The following is a 16,023-nucleotide window of genomic DNA, read 5'->3' on the forward strand; positions in this document are numbered from 1 at the left end:
ATTTGCTATCAGACAATGGTCTTTTATCTTGTCAGTGGTATTATTTTTAACAAAACACTGACTGGCTACTAGCCAGGAAGAAAATATAGGTGGGATGACCAAGTAGGAAGTAGACACAGGTCAATGAGAAAGGGAGAATTCTGGAAAAGAGTCAGTCTGCAGCTGTCACCCAGATGTAGAGAACCCAGATGACAATGCCTTTTTGATGAAAGGTACCAAGCCTCGTAGCTAACACAGACAAGAATTATGGGTTAAGATGTAAGAATTAATTAATAAGAAGTCTGAGCTAATAGGCCAACAGTTTATGATTAATGTAGACCTCTGTGTACTTCTTTGTGACTGAATGACTGTGGGAATGGGCAGGACAGAAAACTCAGTCAACAGAATGGTGCCCAACTAAATACACTAACCACCTGAGAGAGTTTGGAAAATAATTCTAGACAAAAATGAACATTGTTAAGCATGGCTATTTGGTAGCATTTTCTCAGGTGAGCTTTGTTTGCTAGAGGTAAGTGCATCTCATTTAAGAGAGGCTTCCTGACTCAGTTTAGCTGTGAAAACTTTCATCTCTTTTAAGAGGCCCTCCCACCAAACATTTAAATGGTGTTTATGAATAGCCAACAGCATGTTTCTTGGTGGTGGCAGGGACCTTGAAATGCCATAGAGTTGTGGTAATAAACATGACTTCAACCAGTACCTCTGCCATGTGGCTAGACTCTCAGAAAGCTAAGGAATGGGATGGATCCAGCTGTCAAAGCCACAGCTTTAACCCCAGCCATATTGCTTAGCAAATTAAAGACTTATGTGGTCAAAAAAAAAAGAACTATAGAGTAAAGGTAAATTAAAAAAACAAAGAAAATCTCTAAATGGTTTACAGTGTGTTTAAAAATATAACTAGCCTTGTGAGAGAAAAGAAAAAGGATAAAGTTCATGAAATAAAAAAAAAAGGAAATAGTAGTTGGGTGTGGTGTCACATGACTTTAATTCAAACACTTGGAAGGCAGAGGCTGGTGAATCTCTGTGAGTTCAAGGTGTGGTGACAACATTTAATCCCAACACTTGGGAGGCAGAGGCAGGCAGATCTCTGTGAGTTCAAGGACTCTACAAAGTTAGTGCCAGGACAGACAAAGATACACAGAGAAACATAGTCTCAAATAGCCAAAAAAAAAAGTAAAAATAAAAGAAATAGAGTTTAAAACAAATTACATAAAGATGGAAAATACAAAGAGAGTCTGGACACTGCATGTTATTGTGTTGTCTTTGACTTGTTTGAATGTTGAGGAAGAAGCAATACCTGCTAAAAGACATTCGATTATAAATGTTTCTGGATTAATTCAAAATAAATACTTTGAAAATGCTTTAAATTCAAAATTTAAGTTAGAAGATGTTACTTTGAAGAAGAGGTTTTGCTTTTTTTTTTTTTTCTACAGGTAATGAAAGGCTGTGGATTCATTATGGGCTAAGAAAAATCAGTTATGTACTAGGAAATCTCCCCTGAAAAAGTTCTGATAGGAGCAGATGGTCCAAATGTCTGAGTCCTGCATCCAGAATAATTTTAAGACTGCAAGCTGAGATGATCAAGCCTCATAGAATATTCCCTTCAAAACGTGACCATAATTTAAAGTTTCTTTAGGTTCCCATAAGATTATCAGTGCCCCCAATCAGCAGGAAGTAGATTAGAAAACTATGCCCATATTCTCAAAACATGGATGTTTGCCTTTGTTTAGAATGTTGGTTACTAATTGTCATGGATAATGATCAGGAGAAAAGCTAAACAAAGGATATTAGATTCAGAGTTCTTGCTTAAAAAAAACTGGGTGGGGGTGCTGTAGGACAACAGCTTTTTATTCTGTTATTTGTATTATCCTCAATAAAACACTGATTGGCCAGTAGCTAGGCAGGAAGTTTAGGCAGGACAATGAGGCAGGAAGTAGCGGCAGGGCGATGAGAACAGGAGAATTCTCGGAAAAGGAAAGGGTTAGTTTGCAGTGTCACCCAGATGTAGAGGAGGCAGATGACAATGACTCTCTGATAAAAGTTACCATGCCTCATGGCTATCACAGACAGGAATTATGGATTAATATGTAAGAATTAATAAAAAGTCTGAGCTAATAGGCCAACTAGTTTATGATTAATGTAGACCTCTGTGTATTTCTTTGGGACTGAATGGCTATGGGTCAGGGTGGGACAAACCTCAGTCAATATATATATTGACCCCAGTTCCCCCAGCCCCCATTATCCCTCCCCAGCCTATCACCAACCACTCTTCCCAAAGGGTAATGCCTCCCATGGGGAGTCAAAAACACCCGACCCATTAAATTGAGGCAGGACCAGTTCCCTCCCCTCTGCATTAAGGCTGAGTATTCCAGTCCAACATAGGGGATGGGCTCCACTAAGGTAGCTCAAGCACCAAGGAGAGATTCTGGTCCTATAGTCAGGGGAACCTCAGATAGAGCAAGCTACACAACTGTCTCCCATATGTAGAGTGTCTAGTTCAGTCCAATGAAGGCTCCACAACTATCATGGTCTAGAGTTCATGAGTTCCTACAAACTTGATTCAGCTGTCTCTGTAGATTCCTCCTTCATGTTCTTCACTTCCCCTGCTCACATATTCCCTCCTCCCTCTCTTCCCCTAGATTTCCAGAGCTTTTCCTGGTGCTTGGTTGTGGATCCTGCAAATGTTTCATTAATGACTGGATTCAGGCTCTATGATGACAGTTGGGGTACTCACCAATCTGATTACAGGGGAAGGCCAGTTCAGGTACCCTCTCCACTACTATTAGGAGCTTTAGCTGGGGTCATCCTTGTGGATTCCTGGGAATTTACTTAGCATCAGGTTTCTTCCTAACCCCATAATGGCTCTCTCTATCAAGATATCAGTTTTATTGCTCCCCCATTCTGTGCTTCCCCCAACTCATCCATCTCATTCACCCATGTTCTTATCTGTCATCTTCTCCCCTTTGCTTCTCCGCTCATTTCAAGTTTACCTAGGAGATCTATTCTAATTCCCCTGGGCTACTCTGTGTCTTAACTCTCCTAGAACTTGATTTGTAGACCAGGCCACCTTTGAAATCACAGAGATCTGCCTCAGAGGTGCTGGGATTTAAGGTGTGCTCCACTACTTTCTGATAGATATGGAAGTTTACATGGTAAGATAACAGGGTAGTTGTTTGGAGTCCAACCTTTCTCTGCCAAGAAGCTTAGTAAATAAACCAACCCAACTTTCTTTCCTTAGATTAGTTCCAAAATCTGGATCAAGCTTATTGATGTGCTCTGCTCTAGTACCTTTTTCATTTGTTACAGCCAGGCCCCATACATGGGTTATATAGGGTAGCTATGTGAGAAACAAATCCTTTTGAACATTTCCATGAATTATTCAAGTGAGATCAACATCACTTCTTTGTTGTTTTGATTTCTACAAAATGATATCTATGTATTCTAATGTACACTTGAAAGTAATATGGGAATATTCTAGAAATATGTTGTGAAAAACTTTGATAATACAGAATTAACCTTTCATGAACCTCCCATTGTCTCTTCATCAAAGAACACCATTTTCACCTGTGCAGAGTGGATTTCAAGTATACAACACTAAGACGTTGAATTTGCTGTGTTCAAACTAGAAGTGCACTTACTCCTTGGAAAATGAAAACATGGGGCTTTCCCCTCGTACTCTGATTGGTGAATCAGTGTTTTTATATCTCTATGCCTTTCCTTTAAACCAATGAAAATATGTGCATTCACTGATTTGTATCAAATATCACCTCAAAAGTGAATGTTTCTATTTAATTAAACATCTGTCATAAGAATTTCCTTGTATCCTTAAAAATATAAGTGATATTAATAAAGAGAAGAAATACATATAATAACCTAAGTAAAATTTTATCTGCCAATATAACACTTTAACTGGAATTTAAGATTAAGGTAAGGGATTGACACTACTTTATATTTTCTTGAAATTGGTCCAATTCATCTTTCTCATGTGCCTTTTCTACTTCATATTATATACATATATAATACACACACNGTAATATATATTCTTTTTAGCCCTGAAATTCAGTTTGCCTCTTATATCATGCTATGAATGTGCCACTCAATGAATTGGCTTAGGCCTAATCCTTAATCATTGTCTTACTGCTCATATTTAAAACTCTTTTCACCATAGTATTTCAGGATTATCTTAGAGTCCTCATGGCTCTCTCTGAGAATTCCCCTCTGAGAATTCTGTGTAGCCAAAATGTCACCTCCTCATTCTGGAAGCTATTCTGCCTACCTAGCTCACTCTCACTGCTCCTTGGGCCAGAACCTCATCCATAGTGGATCAATATTATTCACAAGCTGCCTCCCTTGTTTATCTGCTCCTTTTTAAGAAACACGGCTATTTATTGTTGTTTCCCTCATCTTCCTGACTTTATCATCTGTCATTTTTGTTGCAAAAAGAGTCTGAAAGGGAGCTAGGAACCATGGGTTTTCCTAATTACTGTCAAAATGTGAACTAGCAGAGATGTGTTCAATTCAAGGTATACTCAAAAGATCTGTGCTACGAATAAATTACTAAGATGATTGGGATCGAAATTGATTTGGGGGCCCTATTAGAACTCAAACCATATCATTTCTCAACTTCCTTTGTGCCCTTGAGTCAGGGTCAGTATTATGAACCTAAAAATTCTGGTTGATGTCTGAATCTCTAAATACTTTATGATCTGTTCTCTTCGTTTTCATATGTATCTCAGCTTTAATAATAAATACATGATCACCTTGTTTGTGTATGCTTAACCCTCTGTGCTCTAGTTCCTTTTTTTCTTATTTTTCTTTGTGAGATCATTATCATCTTCAAAGACTTATAATTTATTCCCTTAGAGTGTATGGCTTAAAATGTTCACAAACAACAATTTTTATTTATAAAAACATGTCAAATATGTATATTTAAATGAAAAATAGTGATGTTGATGTTTGCTTCTTTCAAATATATATTGCAATCTCACAAACCTCAAAACAACTAAATACAAATGTAATGATTATTAATTTTGATTCACTATTTTCACTTTAATGAAGAATATAGGTTATCTTTGTCAAGATTATCTTAAAGTTTTTATCTTACCATTTTACTAAGTCTGCTGATGGCAATAGTTTGAATATTTGTTTTTAAAGTACACAAGTCATAAAAATTATTTGCTCCTTTTCTTGATTTAGTTATCAATTCAAAATAAACTCTAAAAAATATGACAAAAATTGAAAATCAAATAATCAGTGAATAATGAATTTTGGAGATTGGAGAGTCAGAATGATCTATCTCAACCCCAGAGGGGTTATACATCAAATATTTGCATTATGATTTATAACAGTAGCAGAATTCCATTTATGAAGAAGAGGTTTATTGCAACATGAGGACCTGTATTAAAGGGTAGCAGCATTTGGAATGTTGAAAACCACTGATCTATCTGAAGCTCCACTACCAAAATCAACCAAAGAGAGTAATAGTCTTAATTGAGATCACTGAGGCACAATTATACCACTGTCTCCTTGCTCAAAAACTGACAAGCAAATAAAGAAAAATATTTCAGTGAATAAAATTGCAAAAGTGAGTCAAGAGCTAGGCAAATTCCTGCCTAAAGCTGTTTTCCCAGTGTTTTGTACATTTGAGAGTTCTTTTCTTTCACCTCACATTAAGAGTTTTAATAAATTTTTTGAAAGGATTAAGTGGGAGAAAATGTTAACATGGGCAGTAGCAAGCGATCTCAGAAAAACTTGAGTGCCTCAATTGTTCAACTCTTCCATTGTCTACAATAGCACTTCTCAGCAGTGCCTATCATGAGGAACCACTCAAGATGTCTGGATGACAGCAAGGACAATTATCTCAAGTCTATTAGAAGTCTTGAAACATCTGGAGTTGCTCAAGTATCTTCACGGGAACCATAAAATGGAGAGGTTGTTTGTGTGGTAATTTAGTGGCTTTCCATTTCCTCTTGAGTTGTTTGTATTGCTGCACTGGGTTTGGTATATGTTTATTTTTGAATTTTAACTAGTGATCAACATTTAAATAAGAGGAGCCACTTGGTGACTGTGGAGATTTTGTTTCTACAACCTGCCAAAAATTAGCTGTACATCTGCCATGAGTGATGATGGGAAACTAAGTCATTGCATGTGCTCAAATTATAATACAAAAATACAAAATAAAAATAAATTCCATGTGTATTTCATGTCCTTCAGTTTACTGTTGGTTAAGTCTTTAAAAATGACATTATTATCCAATTTGCTTCGTACTGAAAAGAATTTATGAGAATACTTGAAAAATTAGTATCTATTCTCTATATTTTAAATTGCAATTATTTTTGTTTGTAATGAGCAAAACTGTAATATCTCCTATTTTCACAGTCTTGTACATGATGAGTTATTATTGCAAAGGGATGATGAGATAAGAGAGTAGATAAATGATACAGAAAATTGTGGTGCATTTGTGATGTAGGCATAAGGGTTGGTGGGTAAGAGAGATGGGAGAAAGAGTACTCACACACACACTTGCACACATGCACACACACACTACATCTGTAAATATCATTAATCACTTCCTGTGATTTCTAAAGATCCATTTCTTTCTTCCCAGATTCATATGACTGTTTCATATTGTTTAACTTTCAATATTCCCTTTATATTGGAGCAATTGATTTCATACACCACTCAATTCCTATCTCTTATTACTATAATGTTGACTTCACTGTTTTTCAGTGTCCAATTTGTCCATTTATCCAATGATTTTCTTAGAAAATAAAGGCTCAAATCCATGCAATGACCATTTGTTCAATGCCTGTGCCACTTCAAATATGGCATTCTTCTTTGAGTATCATTTTCTAAAAACAACATTGGAATAGTATTTTTATTTTCTTGATAATTGTCAGAGTTAAAAATAATGAATGTAAGCAGTCTTGTAAAGTATGAAGTAAATTTAACATTAAAAGAATATAACTTAAAACAAATGTTGCATACAAACCATGTTATGAAGCCATTTTATCATATCAATGAACAATTTTAATACATGGAATCAGCAGATAAAGGGTAAAATAATAGTTTGATACCACTTCCATTGTCTGTTAAACAAACTTTTTGAATATTTTTAAGTATGGAGTAAATTAATCAAATGTGATGTACATTAATAATGTGCAGAAATGATGAATTTCTTAGCAATTCTGCTCCTTTAAAATGTTGTTAAACTTTACTTGATAGAATTATCCTGTTACAATCTTTAACATCTGGGGTTACACTCAAATGTAATTAGTTAAAGTTTCTTTTTATTTTAATTACAGATTGTAATCTTAAGTTTAAAACTTGAATATGACACAGACTATATTAATGAATAACAATGTGCATAAAACTAATTTTAAAAAGAATAATAGTGAAGATATAAGTGACGGAAAATTTATAAAAGTAGAACCTATTTATTTAACCAAACATTGCTTTACAGATATGTGTATCTTTAATGGTCAGCCTTACAATGATTCAGGTTAGTTCTTGAAAATGAAGACTTTAAATTTGAAAATACAATAACAGGATTTTGAATATGAAGCACAAGGGTTTTAAGTATGATCATAATTTAGTAATGAACCAAGGTTTAGGGTATTATTCATACATAAATAAAACCAAGGAAACACTTGGGAAATAGAAGAAAATGGACAGCCTTAATATTTTGAGACCCAAGATATTTGCATATTTTTCACAACTGTTTTGAGACTAACAGGAATTGCACATGTTTTTTGTATTAGAAACAATTTCAGTTGCCAAAATGAATGTTTGCAATCCCATATACTCAAAGGTAATGTAAAGTTTTTTGGCAGGAACCAAAATAACCATTCTGTGTTTAATAATAATTATAAAAAGTCAGATGCTGACTTTTTAATGAATAATTTTCTAAAAATTCTTTCTCTAAATTAAGTACACAAATACTTATAACCAAAATAGAGATTTCTTAAAATACTGTTTACTTTTGCTAGTTCTTATAAAAATTAGAGGCATATTACCCTGCTAACTATGTGCATAGCAGAGTTCACAGTAAACTTAAGCTGAATGAAACCAATGTACCATTGAGTGAAATTTATTTACAACTTTGCTTTTCTATAAGAATGAATTCCCTTGATTCTTAAAGCCCACTGCTAAGTAAACAATAAGAAAAAGAAAAAAAATATTCACAGTCAATTACTTCCATACAATATGCGTGATATAGCAGTGTTTTATTTTCATTTCTTGATTATTCCATTATTTTCTTTTCATCTTGTAAGAAAATTAGATCTATCCCTGTTATCATGGCCTTTGTGCTAAGTTGGTAGACAAAACAGTCCATGCACAGTCATGAAAGTTTTAATAATTGCTCCTAACTGGTGAATTTCCTAAACAAAGCTTATCAGTTTGTAGCATTCCAAAGTTAAATTTTCTGTAATGCTTTAGAAAAAATATTTACCCTGACTGGTTCAGAACTTCAAAGATAATGATCATAGAATAAAATTTGTCAAATTCCGAACTATATTTGTTGTCATAGAATCTAGGTTTAAATTGACATTATCCTCACACTTACCCCCAGATTGGGATAATGTGTGTGGGTAAATTTTGTTACAGATTGATGAAACATAAGTCGCTCTGTTAAGGAAGCAAGTTGAACAAAATCACCATGGTGAGCAAGGTTTAGAAAGCTCAGAGAGATCTCCAGGAATCAGGACTATGTCTGGATTTTGCTTTGGATCTTCATCTAATCTAATCAAAACATAAACATTAAAAATTAAGAATGTTATTATTCCAAATCCTATGACAGTGGAGAGAGTTCCAAGCTAATCTCAAAAATGTTTTAGATTTCTTCTTAATGGAGAATGAATTCTACCACCAAATTCTCTAGTTTGATCAGCACTATCCATTGCAAATCTCTTAACCATAGCTTTGGTTACTCTAGATCCATCTGATGTAGGTTGGTCTTCTTTCTATGTGTTGCTTTCATTTGTTATTTAATAAAGAAAACTGCTTGACCTGATAGGGCAGAACATAGGTAGGCAGGGAAGATAGAACAGAATTGTGGGAGAAAGAAAGCAAAGTCAGAAGCCATGATTCTTCAACCTGAAATGGATGTAGGCTAGAATCTTTCCTGGTAAGCCACCACTTCGTGGTGCTACACAGATTATTAGAAATGGGTTAATCAAGATGTGAGAGTTAGCCAATAAGGAGCAAGAACTAACAGGCCAGGCAGTATTTAAAATAATACAGTTTCTGTGTAATTATTTTGGGTAAAGCTAGCTGGGCGGCGGGAAGTGGCCTGCCTCTTCACTGCATCCATCCACCATTAACTAAAACTCTTCTGTCAGAAAACCAAACTGATTTTTCTTTAAAATTTATGTATTTTAAGTTTGTGTTTTTAACAAAATCAATTTGATGTAAATGAATTATATTATTAAATTACTGTGAAAATTTGAATTTATAGTATAGTTTAGTTGTAATGGAAAACAAATATTAAGTGTTGATTTTTTTAATATTTTAGAATATATGTAGGTATTTTTTACACAAGGTATATAAGAGGTCTTGAAATTCAAAAACATCCTACAATTTCACTTTCTAGAAGGAAAGTAAAAAGTAAGACAGAACATAACTTAAACTAAAAAACAGAGCAAGGTACAGAACTCAAACTTAGTTCAATGGTAGATGGTTTATGAGAATTTCTACATAGTCTTTTTTTTACACCTGAAACTATAATCAAGGTAATGCTAATAGAACTTGTAATGGCATAAACGAATGCAGACAGATTGTAAAAATATGTACAGCTTTAAAGGAGAAATAGACTTATAGAACCAGCAGAGACCAGGAAAGCAGAAGCAGTGGCTGGGAGCACGCTCACCAAATTTATAGGAAAACATTAGCCTGAGGCGAAAATGCCCCCTAAGGGGTGGGACTTATCCCTACAAGAACCTTGCAAGAACTTGTTCTCTGATTGGTCTTAGTACCTCACTATAACTGAAGATAACCCACATGATAAAACACATGATACAGGAGGCACAGATCCATGTTTTCTTCATTATTTTGGTCTATTGGCTGCTACAAACCTGATACATGACGGAGAATCTTTTAAATTTTCCATTCCAAAGTAATTTATATTTGTCATGATGTGATTTCACATATGAGAACCAGTCTACCCTGTGCCAATCAAGTCAACTGAAAATAATAACTATACAATAGGATAACAGAACCATAATGTAAAAAAAATACTCCTGTTTAAAGCAATATACTTGAGGTTGGCATTTTAATGCACCAAAAATCCATGGGCACATATTGAGGCAGAGCCAGGTGGATTTTTGCAAAAAAGAGGAAAGATTGACATACATAGCAATTTTCTGGCCAGTCACAGGTACATAGTGATACCCTGCTCCCTGTGACCCCCACAAAATGAAAAAAAAATGAAGTATTACGAATGCATTCCAAATCTGAGTATTTAGTAAGAATTTGGTAACACATCTTTGCATTGTGACTCCCAAAATCAACCTTCCAAATTCACTGTATTACAATGACAGGTAACGAAGACCCACTGTTTGAGTTTTATTGACAACTTCTAAATTTTTTGAAGAAATATTCTCTTTTAGCTGTGTACCAGAAAATATTTCCCAATAAACTAAAAAAAAAGTCTTTACTGTATTACCTATGTGATAATGTAAAAAGTACACAAATAAGAAGCAAGAAAGTAAAATGAAAGTAACTTAGAAGACATCAATTTGAACATAAAATCTAATGGCAGGAAAGACCATAATAATGATGATGATAGTATCAAAGGGTCCTCAACAACAACAAAGTTTATAGATTAAGAAGGACCCTGGAGAGAACAAAAGATTCTAAACATTTTGAAATGGAATTCTCTAGTCAATCAGTATATTTTCAGAATGAATAAATAGCATGACTGAGCCTATTTAGCCAACTTATGTGAGTATGTAAATCTTTGTCACTTTATTAATAATGCCATGAAATCAATGAGACAAATTGGACATCAAATCTAAAATGTCTTGAATATATAGAAAATATTGCCATAATGTTAAATTACCATGAAAAATGAGTTTATTCAAAAACATAGATTGTTTTGAGACAAAATATTCCCTAGAATTCTGGAAAGGCAACTACATTATAGTGGGTACATACTGTTGCAGTGAACCTAATTTCAGTTTCTAGAACCCATGCTAGGAAGGTTCTTAATAAAGCTTCAGGTCTATTCAAGCATAACAACAACAACAACAACAAAAAGGTTTACACCCATACACATAAGTTTTAAAAATCCCTACATAGTTATCATCTGGGTGCTTATATACAAGTGAAGTTTGGCTGCCCTGGAAAACTTGCATGGTTTGGTTCCCTTATAGCTAAAGCATTGTGGGGCTCAGATTCTAAGAGACATGGCTAGTTTACACATTTCCTGTTCACTACCCAATGCATGAGACAAGGAAAGTAATTTTAAATACCTTTATCCAGTAATTTATATTTAATCTCAAATTTTGAACTTTTATGTTTTAAGCTATATTGAAGCTAATATTTAAACATCATTATTATAAATTTTATCCACTACTGTTAGGGCTATGATACACAGCAAGTGGAATGCAATCTTCTATTTGCCATGTGCTTAGCCAGCAATCACAGAGGATTTCAAATATAATAGGTTAAACAATGTTTATATTTCTAGAACAAGTAAGACTGATACTCCATGAAGCAGAGTATTTACCAATATGTCTGAAGGTATGGAACTCAATTAAAGCCCTATGGATACATTTCTCAAGTAACATATTGAACAGACTGCATTATGTATGTGAGAATATATACACATATATGTATGCAATAACAATGAAAGAAATAAAGCCCATGAATTTGAACAAGGAGGGGATATGAAGTGATTTGGAAAGAGGAAAGGAAGGGGAGAAATGATGAAATTATATAATTACAAAAATATAAGAAATACTTTTCAAAGGGAAAATGCCTATGAAAGTAAAAGGTCTTAGGGAAAGACAATTGTTGAGAAAGACAAAGGGAAATGTGACTACAGGGCTCTGACTCAATTTCTTAGAAGTGTTTCTTTCATGCTTTACCAGTTTAAGGGCTTAAAAAGTAGATTCACCAACTCTTACTGAGTTAATGTCTCTTCTGTTATGATATTTCTTGACACTTACAACGATATACATTCTATAATACAGCTTGTCAATCAGAATATTAAAGTAACAGGAATAAATCATGGAAGAAAAATTATTTTAATTTCTAAAGTTATAGAATCAATGAATAAACTTAAAATTATCTTTTTTACATTGAATTCTTAGCCATAGCTTTGGAATGAAAAAATTATATATGATGGTGAACACAAAATCTGACATAGGACTATTCCATAAATACAAGAAAATCTAGAAATAAAATATATTTAGTAAAGCACTTTAGTTGACTTCCTTTAACCTATTGCCCTGGTGTTGTTATCAGTGTGAGAAGCTGGACAGTATCTGTCAGTATATCTCTGATTTGATAGTTTTCCTATGTTTCCATTATGTAGGTGGAATAGTCACATTGCAGAGAATTTGCATCTGGGTTCTTGCAGCGTCTGTGTGCTGGGGTGATGTTGTAAACTGCTGCAATATTACACACAGCTGTTTCAAGTAACTGTTTTTATCCTGGTCATTTAAGACACTTTATTTCATTCTAAAAATAAGTGTTTTCATATAGATAAATGAGAGATAACAAGAGGGAGAATAAGGGCTCCAACAAGATCAGGGAGAGAACAAAAGAATGAGAGAAGACCAGGCAGAGTGTGATGGATAAGAAGTATAAAGTAAGTTGAGAGGTTATGAATATTTTAATTATTTTTGTCCACAGGAAATGAAGTCAGATTTTTTGTAAGAACCCCGTTCTGCCCCTTTGTGCTTTGATCCACTCATTAACATTTGCAACCACTAATTCACTTTCCTGATGGGAGCAACTGTCAGCTGGTGTTGCTTCCTGAGCCCAGCGCAGAGTTTCCAGCTGTGGATGCAGACAGATCAAAGCCAGTGATGGACTCTCTACAACACAGTCTATCTGGAATACTAATAATCGTCTGTACTACTTGTAAAGAATCAAGTCATTTTTCTCCACTCCTTCATATAATCAGGGTTTCCTCGTACATGCTATTAATTGATTCAATATGCGAAAGGAATGTCTGAACTTTTCCCACGCCTTACACTAACTCATTTTTTATAATATGCCTTAGTCTACCTCTAGAGGTGGTTTTAATTCAAATCAGGACTTTTTTTCATAAGAATGGAATGAGTCAAACTTGTTACGCTTAGCCTTGTGTGTGTGCATTTTCTTGTGTTTTACAATAGTGAGTAATGTGTGTTAGCATCTATTATCTTCAATTTTGATGCTGCTTAAATTACTTTATAGTATTTTGCCATCCAATTTGATAGACAATATTATACAATGATTACTTTAAAAACAATTCTAAGTCCTATTATGCTCTTCTAAGTCTTTGAAAACTGGTTAAATAGCTCAATGGAAAAGTAATGGTCTCAAGCTGCTCACTCTCTGAAAGATGTTTGTAGTTTTGATGTGACAATGATCCATTTTCATTACATCCCAAATCTACCAATTGAATATTCATATTTTATTCATTTTAGGTAATGTCAAATTGTGTATGTTCAAAACAGAGTTTCTCTTGTTTGATTCTGAGGAAATTGCAACATTGAGAAAGAGTGATCCTGTGACGTATTCCTAATATCTTCATGAATGAAAACCCACTCAAAAGGAATAAATCTTTTAAATATACCCAAACAAACAAGATTGAGGCTGAAGACAGGCAAAGATATGAAAATATCAATCTTGCTGATCTTCTCTGTTGTCCATTAGCAATTTAGACTTTGGGGATTCAGTCCAACAATGCTCATCTATTCCTTGAGCAAATAGCTCCACTGTCCTACTGTATATTTAAGGCTTGGGGCAAAGCCCCACTACAGTAACAACTCTTGAGTAAAGCCTTCTTAACTTTCTTGAGAAAGTGATATAAACGTTTTAATAGTTATGGTATTTTATTAGTAACTTTCATCAATTCTAAGAAAAAACATCTAAGAAAATTAGACTACAATAGGAATCATTTTGCCCCAGTTTTAGAAAATACCGTCCACTGCAGACTTGTCAAGGATGACACCATCTTGCGGTTTCAGAGATCTTGGAAGTTTTTGTTGTTGTTGTTTATGGTTTTTATTTATTTATTTACACCTAAGAATGAATTCCTTAATCCAGAAAATAAGAGCACCATCCAAAATCATGCCATAAAACTGTATTCTAAAATTAAAATTATAAAAAAGGAAAACCTTAGAAAAATTTGGAAAGCCATATGTAAAGGGGTAGAACTGTGAGTTGCTTGCCCCTATGGCTCTAAACTACAATGTGGATATTAACCCACAGAGTATCACTACTGACTCCCCCACAATAACTCACTAACATGTTTTGTTCATTAAGAGAAATAGGAAACTTCAGAACATATTTTTCTTTATATTTTGTGAAATGCTTCAAATATTACAAAGTAATAAAAAGTTATAAAATGTTAAAACATACCAGAAATATTAATGTTAAGGAATTAGCCTTCTATTACAGCTTTTAGAAATAATAATGCTCCACTACTTTTTTGTTAAGCTAGCAACACTGGACAACCTTTCTGGGGAAAAAAAAAAAAAAAAAAAAAAAAAAAAAAACACCGAAATGCATTTAGGATGTGTATCTATCAGATGCTTTCTTCAGCATATGGCTGAGGTGAAAGGTTGCCAGCTCGAGCCTCCTTGAATTTGCTCAGCATCTTTCTGCTTCCTGCAGCTAGTCAGATGGTCACAGCTCTCTTTGATCTGATTGATGGGCATTTCTAACAAGGAAATAGATGTGGTGGGTGACAGCTACTATAACTCAGTGACTGGTCACTGAAGTAAACTTCCTGTGCTATGTTTCTCGTGAAATAAGGAATGATGCATACATCCAGCCTCTGCTACAAGCAAATCTGAATGGGTGGTTGTACTTTGAGGTTGCTATCATGCATAGATATGGCCAGGTTTGGCATGTATATATGTGTATACACACATATTATATAATGACAGTCACTGTAGAAAACAATAATGATAAATAAGATTAAATGTCACTAGTAGAATATATATGTGTGGGGGGGCATGGGAGTGGATACAGGGTTTGAAGAGAAAGGTACTGTCATTTAGATGTTTTATCAATTTGATAATGATAATAATATACATACATGGATGTGTGTGTGTATGTGTGTGTGTGTGCATGGCATCCTTTTTAAGCAATTGTGGTGATCAAGAATTAGTAAAAGAATAAGGGATCAGATGAAGGACTTACTAGAAAAGCAAACATACATGTAAGTATATATGTTTTTTTAAGTTTTCCTTTCCTCTAAGTCTAGGGTTTTTTCAGCTTTATTTTACTCCTCTTTTAAAAGTTCACTATTGTGGAGGAACTGTCAAATCGGTCCACAAATTCAGTATTGCTTAGCATTGTGTAGAAATATATTTGCCAAGAAATAAACTATTGAAAATATAAAATATAAAATTCCTTTCCAATATGAATCCCCTTGATCTCCTCATGTTGTCTTATTGCTATTGCTAGAACTTCAAGCACCATATTGAAGAGGTATGGAGAGAGTGGACATCCTTGTCTTGTTCCTGATTTTAGTGGGATGGCTTTGAGTTTTTTTTTTCCGTTTAATGTAATGTTAGCTGTCGGTTTGCTGTAGATAGCTTTTATTATATGTAAGTATGACCCTTGTATCCCTATTCTCTCCAAGACCTTTATCATAAAGGGATGTTGAATTTTGTCGAATGCTTTTTCAGCATCTAATGAAATGATCATATGGTTTTTTTCTTTCAGTCTATTTATATAGTGGATTACATTGATAGATTTGCGTATGTTGAACCAGCCCTGCATCTCTGGGATGAAGCCTACTTGATCATAATGGATAATTTTTCTGATGTGTTCTTGAATTCGGTTTGCCAGTATTTTATT

Source organism: Alexandromys fortis, unplaced genomic scaffold (assembly GCF_014885135.2).
Source record: "Alexandromys fortis isolate MF-2015 unplaced genomic scaffold, M_Fortis_MF-2015_v1.1 scaffold_135, whole genome shotgun sequence".
In the NCBI taxonomy this organism is placed as follows: domain Eukaryota; kingdom Metazoa; phylum Chordata; class Mammalia; order Rodentia; family Cricetidae; genus Alexandromys; species Alexandromys fortis.